Consider the following 13,072-nt stretch of genomic DNA (forward strand, 5'->3'; position numbering starts at 1 on the left):
TGTGGTTGTATAATATACCGATATTACTGAAGATGATGGGGTAGATTAAATTGTGTGTATACAGGCCTCCATGTGGGTGTGTTTTCATCAACATTCATACATGTACACGCATGAAGGGGTGTGTGTGTGTGTGTGTGTGTGTGCAGGAGTAGGAGGGGGTCCGAGCTCATGGAGGGGGCCAGTTGCAGGTATCCATGAATATTTTAATATTTCAACGTCGTCTCACGTTGCCTTTTGTCATGCCTGTCAGTCATGATGGAGAGAAAGAGAGATAAGGAATAGAAAAAAGGGAGATAGAGATCACAAATATCAAGAAAGACAAAGAAATGTGGTTGATACCTTTTGTCAAACACAAAAGAGGAAAGGAAAAGGAGCAGCAGAGGGTAAAAGTGGAAAAGAAAGTGAAGGTAGGGATGGAAAATTTTGGAGATGAGAGTATTGTTTGGGTGGCAGAAGAGAGGAACGAGGGAGAAAGCCAAACAAGAGGAGGGGATGTGAGTTACAGCAGGGTGTTGGAGGAGAGAGAAGAGAGCAGAGGGAATGAAAAATGAAGCGAGGGAATGATTAATGAGCGAGTGAAAGATGAGAGGCAGAGTGAAAGTTGGAAGAGCAGATGAGAGAGTGAAGGGATAGAAAGCCACAACTCATTTTACAAAATGAGAGAGAGAGAGAGAGAGAGAGAGATGACTTACGCAAGCCAGGTTGTTAAACTGAATGTTGATGCCATGTGACTGCTCTTTCAAGGAGGAAAGATAGCAGCGTGGTGTGTGTGTTGGTGTGTTGGTGTGTGTGTGTGTGTGTGAGAGAGAGAGAGAGAGAGAGATGCATTGCTGTTCCCAGGAGAGCGAGGAATAGGGGAGTCTTCGTCGTCATTTTCAGGCAGGAGTGTGGACTCAATCCCTTTTAACTCCTATCAAAGAGGTATACACTCACACGCATATATAAAAGCACACACACACACACATGCACACAAACACCAAAGGTCTTGTAGCAGAGCATCGCGCCGACTTTAATCTGATCTAATCTAATCTGTCAAGATGATGTCGCCTTCTGTTTTAGAGAAATCTTGTCTTTCTGTCCTTACACTGCAAAAATCTGCATCCTAACAAGCCTTTTAGTCTCATACCCTTACCAAAAAGAAGTAAACTTCTAGTTTACCTTTCCAAGTATACTTAAGTGGAGTTTGAGTATACTTTATCAAGTATACTTTCCTTACCAAGTATACTTGTATTTATGTACTAGTAGTGTACTTACATATGTACTAGTTAGTATACTTACAAAGTATACTTATATACTAAAAGTACCCTGATTTGGCCCACTTTTGAGTATACTCGAGTAAACTTCAAGGTTACTTTACTTATATATAAGTATACTTAAATTATACTATTTCCTGTACTTGAGTTGTACTACTCTTTTACTTAAAGTAAACCATTCGTATACTTAATGTACTTGAAATATACTTTACTTATACTTGAATTAAACTGTTTTCATATTGCATAAGGATGCAAAATTTGTTCTCCGCGTTTGACCCATCCCCTGAGGGAGCGGTGGGCAGCAGCAGTGACATGCTCGGGAATTATTTCGTGATCTAACCCCCCAATTCTAACCCCAAATACCAAGTGCCAAGCAGGGAGGCAATGGGTAGCGGGAGTACACTACAGGTTCACTCACAGTGTATGTGTTATGGCAACTACCTCATAGCAGCCAATGTGTAAAATAGCTATACAACAAGCCAGCCAATACAGTAAAATAACACTCCATGTTGCAAGCAGGTACAACATTTTTATATACTTGTACTAAGTTTTAACTACTATTGGATAATATACTTAAACTTAAAGTATATCACGTATGTTATACTTGGAGTATACTTAAACTTTGTCTGTGTACTCGTCAGTATAAACTAAGTATACTTTTGTTAAGTATATTCCTGATAGTACATTCAAAGTAATCTGAAAAGTATACTTACCTAAGTATTAGTTCACAGAAAGTATACTTAGTTCATAAAAAGTATACTTACAAGTATACTTGAGTATACTCCTTTTTGGTAAGGGTAATCAGTGTTAAAATCTTGTTTTTCCTCCAACAAGTGAAACAAAACTACCTTTGCAATGAGATCATCCCACTTTCTTTCAGGATTTTTTACTGTTAATAAGTATAAACATGTTGAAACAAGGCCGATCCGTCCAGCGGGATCAAGAAAATGACACTTGATTCAAGAAAATCCTGCAAGTGAGTGGGATTATCTCATCCTACTGGCAAACATTTTCAGCTTTTTTTTGAAGAACCTCAAGACCTTTTACACTGAATGATGGACGAAATGCCTCATTAAGATGCTTGATTCTCTGCGGTGTCACTAAGTTTGGACGTTTGGCACAAGATCACAGCAGTAAACTTTTCTTCGTCTCTAAATGCTGCTTTCAGAGCCCCGCTGAGAAAAGACTGAACAAAATTACAGTCTAACACCCTTAAGTGCACCGTGAGCCATAACTGCATGCATACTAAGTCCATTACTCTTACATTTTAATCACACCGGGAAATGGCATACATTATAGCACATTACGACATGCTTTAAAATGCAGTCTGAGGTTTTTATTAGCCAAACTCCACAGGTTTCACATCTCCCCCTTATTCTATTTATAACAATTCATACACAGAGCTTTTAATGTGCCTATAATGTGATATAAATAAAGTGAGCGGGTACCAAAATGATCTTGGCTTGCTTATGGGCTGACTGATTCGACTGCACAGGAATCAGCTGGGTCAATAAATCTCCTGAGCTTTTGAATCACTTGTTATTTTTTCAGCTTATTTTTTCACCAGTGCAGGTTTTATTTTAGTTTCACACTGCCACCGTCATCCAAAGCCACACATTTAATGCATCCCAAAAAATATTCATGTATTACAGAGATGTATCCAGCTGGAGAAACAAAAGCCAAGCAATTTTGTTTTATCATCCAGTATTATTCATAATTAACTGCTGATGTATGAAATAATGACTCTTTAACAGCGTGTCTACAGTGTGTATGATGTTAAACATGTTGCCCACACACCTGCCGTGCATGTTGGTTGATTTCTCGTCTCAGGCTCCGGGATCAATGATGTCACGGGAACGGCTGCCTCTGATTGGTTCATCCGGAAGTAAAACAGCAGGTAATCAACAACCTGTTCACCTGTGCGTCTGCAGAGACTGTTATTTTGAAGGAATGCAAATCTGTGTATTTCTTTATGTCTGCATTTGGAGGCAGGGCAAAGCAGCTTTATCTATATAGTGCATTTCATACACAGAGGCAATTCAAAGTGCTTCATATAATAATAAAAATACAGTAAAATGATGAGATTATAAAAGATAATTCCCTCCTTCGTACAACTTACACAACTCAAAGTGCTTTACAAAGAAGATAGAACAAGGACAAAGTGCATACAGAGGTGAATAGAACAAGAAAAGAAACGAAAATGGAATAGATTCAGTGGAATAGTGTGCGGCATTTCCCATAAAATAAAATAGAATTCCATAATTTGGGGGAAAGATTGAGGAAGCCATTGTCACTAGTGTTTTTTTTTTTTGTTTTTTGTTTTTTTGAGAGTGATGCCGTGATGACAGTAAGTTAGCACAAGTTCTGAGAAGAAATAAAACAATGAGCAGAGTGAAATTCGATGGACATCCACTCTGCCGTTAGAGCAGGCTAGCCTCTTCACGATCTGCTGTGTTGTTATGTGGCCCTCGAGTGTTTGATTTCCTCTGGCTTTGTTGTGACTGTCAACACACACACACAGACACTGGATCTGTCTCCCACGGCTTTTACCCGACACTCGCAAACAACTGAACGAGCGGACATTGGTGCCGACCAGCAGTGGACTGATAAAAAGTCAGAGTCGCCGCAACCAAGACAATAAAACCGTTTTTTCCATTTTGTAGTCAGTTTACAAAAAGTTTATCACATGACGGTGGAGCGAGCAGCGTAAGGAAAAGTCTAGACTAGACGTCATTCACAGCACAGATGAAGTGGGACCGAGTTATTGCTTTGCAAGTCATAAGCAAGTCCTGACATTCAAGTCAAGCCTGAGAAGTCCAATCAAGTCCTAAACTTTGAGGTTTGACTCCACAACAAGTCATGACGCACTCTTTACCAATCTTAATTTAATGATTAATAATTTATTTTAATTCTGCTTGTGCATGCAAATGATTGCACATTAGCAAATTAGCACATCAGCTTAGTAGTCTATCTTAATTGCTAATCAGTTTGGGAATAAAAATAAAAAATAAAAGTTCCTGAGTGTTTTGCTCCAGAGAATGTTTGTATGTGTAATAATATGATTTTGAGTGATGAATGAAGACCCCAGGAAGAATAGCTATGTTTACATGCTAATGGGGATCCAAATAAACCTTGAAACCTTGAATGGCAGGGCCTACTTCTTGTGCAAGTACTTTCTTTTTTCACTTTTCACACACAGGTGACAAAAGTAGCTTCCATAGCTTTCCTCACTCCACATCGGAGCGTGTATGCAGGGGTTAATTGCTTAATTTTTAATCTTTGGCTTTGGGGAAGGTAGATGGTCAGATCTTTTTGAGTCCAAATCAAGACATGAGTCACTGACTGTTCAAGTCAAAGTCGAGTCACAAGTCTTTTTTGATTTGTCAAGTTGAGTTGAGTCCACAGCCACTTTGTTGTCATTCTGTTTATTCGTGTGTGCACGTTTAAAAGAGGCTTGTGAGCAGCTTGCATCACAATATCATCAGAGTAAGACCTTCACTGAGACGTGAACTGTTATTTCTGTAATTCTGGAGTGGCCTCAGTCATGTTTTTGTTCTTTTGTAATTTTCTGCTGTTGAAGGTCAGAAAGAACTTTGCCTCAGATACGAGGACAGCCTCTCCATTTCAAAACCTAACTTTGATGCCACAGTTTTGGGATTTCAGTTTCACTGGCTGTAAAGAAAAATGAGTTTCTTTAACAACTGAGCCTAGTACTGTTTCACCTATTCATATTCGTTTTTGTCTTTTTGCATGAGCATTTGGTTAAATGGCTGAGAAGACCATCCCATTACTGGAGAGAAACTGGTTTTAGTCTTTGCGGCTGCCTTGTGTCCTGTGAAAGTGTTCTCGAGAAATTCAAATAACTGATATTTACACACTGCGACTGCAAACTAACATAAAAGCATAAAAGATCTTAAAAACATAAAAGATCTTTTGTTTGATTTTGTCTTAAGAGTCCAATAGGAGCGATAAAACACTGTGTCTCTGGGATGTCACGCTAGAGGACAGTTCCTAATTCAGCAAATTCTTGAGAGGTCATGCAAATCAAAATATTCTGAAAAAAATATATATCAAATGTAATCACTCATTTCCGGGGACTGAATTGAGACCTTTACATGTTCTCTGTATAAAATTTGTGTCTTTCCTTTGAATTAATGGTGTCAGGGTCACCAAGTTGTTTCAGGGCAAACCAAGCAAAATCTTGCAAATAATATTCATCTTCTGACTGCAGTTCATGGCATAAATTCAAATAAGCTCCCTGTCTCTCATGGTGCATCAACCAGGGTTTCGTCCACAACCCTCTTGTTTTCGGCTGCCTCTTTTAAAGGCGCTACACAATATGCAAATGTAACAATAGTCATAAATGTTGTGTTTTATGACGATCTTCCATGTTTCTGCACATTAGCTGGTATGGTTTATTGAAGTTTGTTGCGGCAGTGTGACAATGTCAGTAACATCTCCCAACATTACAAAACCCAGCTGCCAACTTTTGAATGCTGTGGGGAAGCTGGAGTTTTGTTGGAGTTGTGAGAGAGCCTTCAAGATTATGCAAATGAAGCCAAATCCCAGGGAAAATCCTTTTGTGTGTCTCTGTCTCATTTCAATATGTTTGCAGCTTGAAGAATGTGTTTCAGGCTTCAATTTCATGTTTAAAATGTTTTTAAAAAAAAAATCAAAATGGCAGTTTCTGAGATATGCTGCTAAAGGATGTTGACTGATGTTGTGTTGCTTAAGTCCCAAGACAAAATCTTCCTGTGACTCTCTGTTTATGTCTTAAAGAGTTGTTTTGTACTTAACTGACCGTCATAGTGAAATATTTTCTTTGTCTGTCCACCACAGGGAGGTCAAACGTCAGGGTTGAGATTTGAATCCAGTTTTTCCAGTTAAAGGACAGTCTTTCTACTACCCCCTCTCTCTCCTCCCTCCACAGCCAAGCCTCCTCTCTCCTCCCCGGCTCCCCAGCACCCCCTCCAGGCCGGCCGCAGGAAACGCAGCCACCACCAACCACCATCATCACCATCCTCTCACCCGGGCCCCTCTTCCACCTTCCTGTCTGACACCGCCATGACGCCCTGGGGAGGCTCCTCCCTCTCCGACTCCTCCTTCACCTCCATCCCCCCGCCCCATCCTCTCCCTGGACCTCCCCCTCCCCCTCCCGCTCCCCAGCCCTCGCCGTCCAGCCCGTATCGTGGGAGGTGCAGCAAAGGCGGGGAGGCCTCAGGTTTTAGCCCCAACTCCCAAGCCCCGTCTCCGCCTGGGGCAGTCCTTCAGGAAACTGCAGGTGTGATCAAGGGGATAAAGGGCGATAAAGGGGAAATAAGTATGTTTTTTTTTTTTTTTTTACTGCTCCATAGCAAAAATAATAAATAAAAATACCATAAAATATCAAAAAATATACCAAAAAATATGTTGGGGATTGATAGGGTTGTTGATCAGTCAGTGACCCAATTACTACTTCACCATGTACTGAGATTTAAGGATTTTTCACTTTCTGGCTTGCGCTTTAGTTTTAGAGCAAAAACTAAACTGGATTTATGGTCATTGTTTACTTCTAATTCAGCCACTTAATGACGGAGGCCATATCTGCATATATTTCAGGATGTTGTGCATCTCTTCAAACAAACAGAATGAGTGTAAACATAACTGTTTCCATAATATAGCATGTCCAAAAAAAGTGGTCTCGTGGCACAACTTACCCCGTGTATGGGGTAAGTTGAGCATAGGAGCGGGGTAAGTTGAGCCGTACCCCCCCACCCCCCACCCTCCATCCCACCCCTCCCTCTCCTTCTCCCTCCCTAAATAACAGTCACTTCTTCACATTCATGTGTATTTTTATTTATTAAACACAATTCAACAGGTACAATAAACAGCTGTTTTAACATACCTTAAAATGCGCTTTGGAAGAGAACATTAACAGCTGTGTTTTTGGAAAGAAAACACTAGAACACTAGATTCTTGGTTTCCTTGCTGACAGTAAGGTCAGTTATGAACATATGAACGTAAGACATTTGAACACTGAACCAAAATACACTTACCTTATACACTTAATAAATAATTAATATTTATTTATTTATTTATTTATTTATTTCATATTGTCTTAATATTTAAGACATTTAGGCTACAGCCAAAATACACTTATTAAGTGTATGGGGCTCCGGCTCAACTTACCCCTGGCCAAATGGCTCAACTTACCCCAGAGCTACCATTTAGATTTTTTTAGTCCCCACAGCTAAAATGGTGCACTTTTATGCTAGGTTTATGACCTCAAGTTGTACCTCATAGATACCACAACTGATGTATAAAACTAATTTAAAACTGTTTTGGTCTTAACACAATTCTCATGAAACTGATGATAGACTAAATTCACTTTCAAGAGTAAAAAATGTTTTTTTGGAAATAAATGTCTAACCACTTTACCCATGTGGTTCTTACCTTCGCAGACTCCATGAAATGATGCCTTCCTCCTAAATATTTGGTCACACGATCAATGTTTTTTACCGTTTCCTAGCAACAGGGGGTGGCTCAACTTTGGCTCAACTTACCCCACTCTCCCCTAAACCTCTTTCTTTCTTTTCTCAACCTCTCTTTTCCTTCTCTTTATCCAGGCAGAGCTGGCCGAGTGTTGAAGGCAAGGCGGAGGGCGTTGCCCCAGCGCCGGGTGCCCCGCCCCCCTCGCCTCCCCCCTCTGCGTCCCGTCACCAACCTCAGCTTCTCCCGGAGCTTCACCTTCTCTTTCTTCGAGCTGCCGCTGCACCAGACGCCTCGCTGCCGCGCTGAACGCATCAGAGACCTCATGCTGCTGTTGAGACAGATGCACTACTGAGCCATGAGCACTGGATGGACACTAGTTCTTTTTTTTTGTACTATCAGACAGTGGGCAGTCTATATTTGCTTTATACATTGGTAGCGCTAGATTTAGAATTATAAACATCACTTTTATCTTTACCAGATCAATGATGAACTCTATCTCAGTGCTTGTATTTCTCCAAATGAAGGCCATATTTCCTATTACATCTTGTGGAGGCAAGGACCATTGCTTTTCTGATCAAAGCTTTTTCTCTCTGGATCTACTGGGAATGATGCACATAAGAGTGATTAAGAGTGATTAAAAGTGATAAAATCATTAAAAGTGATTTTGCCCACCTGGTTTTCACAGGTTACCTCATCTGCCATTGTAAGATCTGAAAGCTTTAGCTCAGTTTGCCCAGGCAGAACAGTGCCCTCTACATGCCGAAATGTAATACAGCAGATTTCCTGCATAATATAACCTGGCCTGAGTAAATTTGTGTCTATAAATTAATGTGATAATTATTTATCGATATTAAAATCCACCTCTAAATATTAAATCCATCTGTTATCTGCTGATTAGGCCTGAACTGTGTCCCGGTGTCAGCAGATTGAGGAGGCCAGGCCAGCTGGGATATGTAACCTCCCCAGGGTGTTCTGGGTTGGCCCCGGGGTCTCTTCCCGGTCAGACGTCCCCAGAACACCTCCACAGGGCGGCAACAGGGAGTCTTCTTAATTAGATGTCAGAACCACCTCAAACTGGATCCTTTCAATGCGGAGGAGCAGCGGCTCTACTCCAAGCTCCTCCCAGATGATACAAGAGGAAATATTATAAAAACAGTTTATAAATGGAATCACCACTGAGCAAGTGTGTTGGTGTAAAGTCACTGGTTTGAATCTACAGAATGACTGGAGGAGTGTATTTTCTCCGCTCTCAGAAAACCATCACGGTGCCCTTGAGCAAGGAGTTTAAACCCCCTGCTGCTCTGGATTGCTCATTGCTCATTGACTGACAGGTGTAAGTGTGTGTGAATGTGAAGCAGGACACATCTGAAAGTGTGCTCACTTAGTTTTTCCAACAGCAATAACGGTGAAAATACATGCAGTCTAATATCAGTGCCTTACTAAAGAACATGCAGCTGTTGCCAGGATCAAACCTGTGACCTTCTGATAAAGCTGACACCCCGTCTAACCAACAGGCAACGTGACTGTCACTGCTTCACTGTTCACTGAAACCCCGTCAGGGAATTGTTTGGACAAGTCAAATTCAAATGGCGGTCTTCCCTTTTTGCAAAGCAAAGTTAAGCAGAGCATAGAAAAGAAAAGAAAAGGAAAGGAAAGAAAAAAGAAAAGAAAAGAAACCTCACAGTTACATCCATGTGCATCAGAGATCTAATGACTCACCTTGCCTTAAGATATGTGTTCATTAAATTACAAATTGTTATAGTCACTCATGTTGTGTGATTTATGTATGCACATACATTTTTTGCATTTTTAATATGACAGGTATAATGTGTTTCAAGGGTAAATGTGCTTTTTCAGTTACGTTATGTGCAAATGTGCACACAAAGCAAGGTGGACAATGAATAATTTAATTCCTCATAGAGGTAACTGATTAAATCAGTGTCATTTTGAGCCTTGCTGTCAAGTGAAATTAATATGATGTAATGACAAGGCAAGTGGGAAGTGTGTGTGTGTGTGTGTGTGTGTGTGTCTCAGCAATGATTCAGTTGTATCCACAAGTGTATCCATTGACTCAGAGCATTAAGTCATTCACACATCGTGTACACACACATTCAAACACACTTTGTATCCTCCAGTCACGTGAGGATGTCAGAGATCTGTTTCTCATAGTAAAAGTTTTAGATTTTTTTTTTTATCTGATCTTGTCCTCAAGGCCCAACATTCATTACTGCTCTTAATTCCCACAATGATAAAGCCAAAAGACTTTAACCAAACTGAAATAAAAAAAAAAAAAGGCATGTACTTACTGCCTGTTGCAGCGCTGCCAGACTTGTTGCTTGATCCTTTCCTGAGCACAAATGGAGGATATTTTCAATTTAAAAAGACTTTTTCAGTCCGGCCGCCTCACTGCTTTACATTACTGCAAAAATTCATTTGTAAGGTCTTTCCTGTCACTTGGAGCAGCTAGAATTACTGCAGGTAGTCCAACTTTGTTGTCATGAGATTTTCCTCCCATTTTTCACTTAATCACACACCCACAGTTTGACTCTTCTGCTTTAACATGTTGTTGAAATTAAGGGATAATCCACAAAGTCCACCCTTTTTTGCAGCAACACAGCTGTGGTGTTTTTGCACTGCACTTTCCACAGATTACCAGTTAATTAAACACAGGCACAAAGTCTGGTGTCTTTTGAGTGTCTGTAGGTGGCGAACATTTCTTTGTCTGTGAAGCCACGGTGGCTCATCTCAATGTTTCTTCAGTCCTTAATTGATGAATTCCCATCTAATACATACATATAAATAGGTAGAAAAAAAAAAATAGTATGGTGGCTGTTCTTGCTTGAATGAATTTTAATTTAAATGATGAAATCCTGAAAAATGAAATGCAAGTGAAAACAAAAATCAGATGAATGGAGCCGTAATGGAGCTCCAGCATGTTGCCTCAGAGGATCAATGCATTGGAAATATTCAGCAACACTTTGCAGCTGGTCTTTTTTTCAGTGTGTTAGCTGTGTATTAATCTAATAATCAGTAATAATCAGGTTAAAAATATGCCACACAGGTACAACCAGTGATCTAACATACTGTATGTAAAAATGCAGTTCATGAAGCAATTTAAAACGTGACAGTGTTGCAGCCTCGGCGTTTCGAAGTGCAATCACCTTTCATCCTAATCTCCGACTTCAGGAAAGCCAGGAGAAGCTTGTCTGCGCTCCGTTGCTAATAAGACGGTATTTGACGGGATTATCATTTTATTATATATGATCTCAAGTCAATCAAGGGCTGTCCCATAGCAATTAACACATCCTCTGTAGGCAGGAAACTGGGATTTCTTAAAGGCCAAAGTAGCGGGAGGTTATTGGCAGAATTATAATGTGATCTCTTCCTTCGGTTTTGCTTATCTGGTCAATAAAGATTCAGTTAAATTTGAATGAGACAGCTTCCCAGTCCCTGCGGGGTGTAAAAAAATGCAGTCAGAGCCGTTGCAGTGCGAGGCCCAGTGTGAACTGTGGATGCTTAATCAATACACGACTCTTCTTGCCATCTCAACTTGTCTGACATCACCATCGGCACGTCCGACTCGCTCATCCTCACCCTCGAGCAAAACTGACCGAATCTGACTCTCGATTCCCATTTACATTTCCTTACCTCAGTCCATTTGAACGCTTGACTAAGCACTTCTGCTCGGGAGGATGGGAGCTTGTTTCTGACATTATAAATATACTCTACTCACAAAAAGTTAGGGATATTTGGCTTTTGGGTGAAATTTATGTAAAATGTAAAATGTTCACGCTACAGTGATATTATATCATGAAAGTAGGGCATTTAAGTAGAAGCATGCACTGGTGATTTCCTCATCTCAAACAATTTCTTGAAACAAAAGCCAACAACAGTGGTGGATATACCACAACAAAAAATGTCAGTGTCAATAACTTGTCATGTGCCCTTGAGCATCAATTACAGCTTGACATCGACGTCTCATGCTGTTCACAAGTCGACTTATTGTCTGCTGAGGCATGGCATCCCACTCTTCTTGAAGGGCGGCCCTCAGGTCATTGAGGTTCTGGGGTACAGAGCTCCGAGCCTCTACACGGCGACTCAGCTGATCCCATAGGTTTTCTATGGGATTCAGGTCTGAGAAAGTGCAGGCCACTCCATCTGAGGTACCCCAGTCTCCAGCAGCCGTTCCCTAATGATACGACCTCGATGAGCTGGAGCATCAAACACCTGATGTGAATTTTGCCGTTAAGCTCCTTGTTAGAGAACAGCAACTTGTGCAAAAAGTACTGAAACACTGAACAGTTGGACATGTGCATTCAAAAGTTTACAGAAGGTCACATTAAGTTCACCTGTAAAGGTTAGAATGCATTTTAGGTTCATCCTGAAGTTTATCAGTCAGGTCTTAACAAAATCTCCCAAACGTTATTCTGATCATCCATTCCACTCTGGTGCTGTTTTCTCAGCCGCAAAATTTGGAATATCTGATAAAGAACATCCAAATCCTTGGACACTGGTGATGGCAGGCTTACTTCTCTTACCTCACTGACCTGCGACAAGTTCATGCACACCTGAACTGTAGCCGAGGCTCTTTTGGGGGCTCAGTACAGTGTCAACTGCGACTATAAGACTGTATCTCCACACTGAAGCCCTTTATAAATAAAAGATCCTCTATACTGCTGAAAAGAAGACCTGTCGTTACACTTTGCTTGACTTTATTTGACACTGAGCCAAATACAGTCGGTTAAACGCTGCCTCAGTGTGTGATTTGAGACAGCATGGCGGTGCTCGGGAAGCAGAGTCGTGAGGCGTAACACAACAGTGTCTGCGTTTTGTGTGATGTATAACACCAGGCATCGAAATTGCTTTCGAAACAATAATGGTGGGTGAATGTTGAGGTGCCTTTGCCGTGCATATTTATATCGCCCTTCAAATATAAGCAAACTTGCGAGCAATGTGTTTGAAATGTCACACTCTTGTCCGGTCCTGCTGGTTCTCCCTTTTACACGGATGTGGTTTCGGGTCTGTGACTACCTCCGCTTCCCCCCCAAGTCCATGTTTGTGCGTTTTATGCAAAGCGGCGGGCTGAAATAATGGCACAACATCCCCGACTTGAACAGGCTGTGTAAAAGGGGCTGGAGTCTCCGCCCCTCTGGGTTCCTGCGCATTCGGCCACGACAGCCTATTCACTCTGAACATCTCTATCAGCTTTCATTCATCCATTTCAGCCTCCTTCCATCAACACTTGTTCCACAGCTCTATCTCGGGAAACCATTCACCTTCAACTCAGTGTGGCATTGTCTAGTGAATTATTTTGCATTTATATATATATATTGTTGTTTTAATGTGTG

Source organism: Myripristis murdjan, chromosome 7 (assembly GCF_902150065.1).
Source record: "Myripristis murdjan chromosome 7, fMyrMur1.1, whole genome shotgun sequence".
Taxonomy (NCBI): Eukaryota; Metazoa; Chordata; class Actinopteri; order Holocentriformes; family Holocentridae; genus Myripristis; species Myripristis murdjan.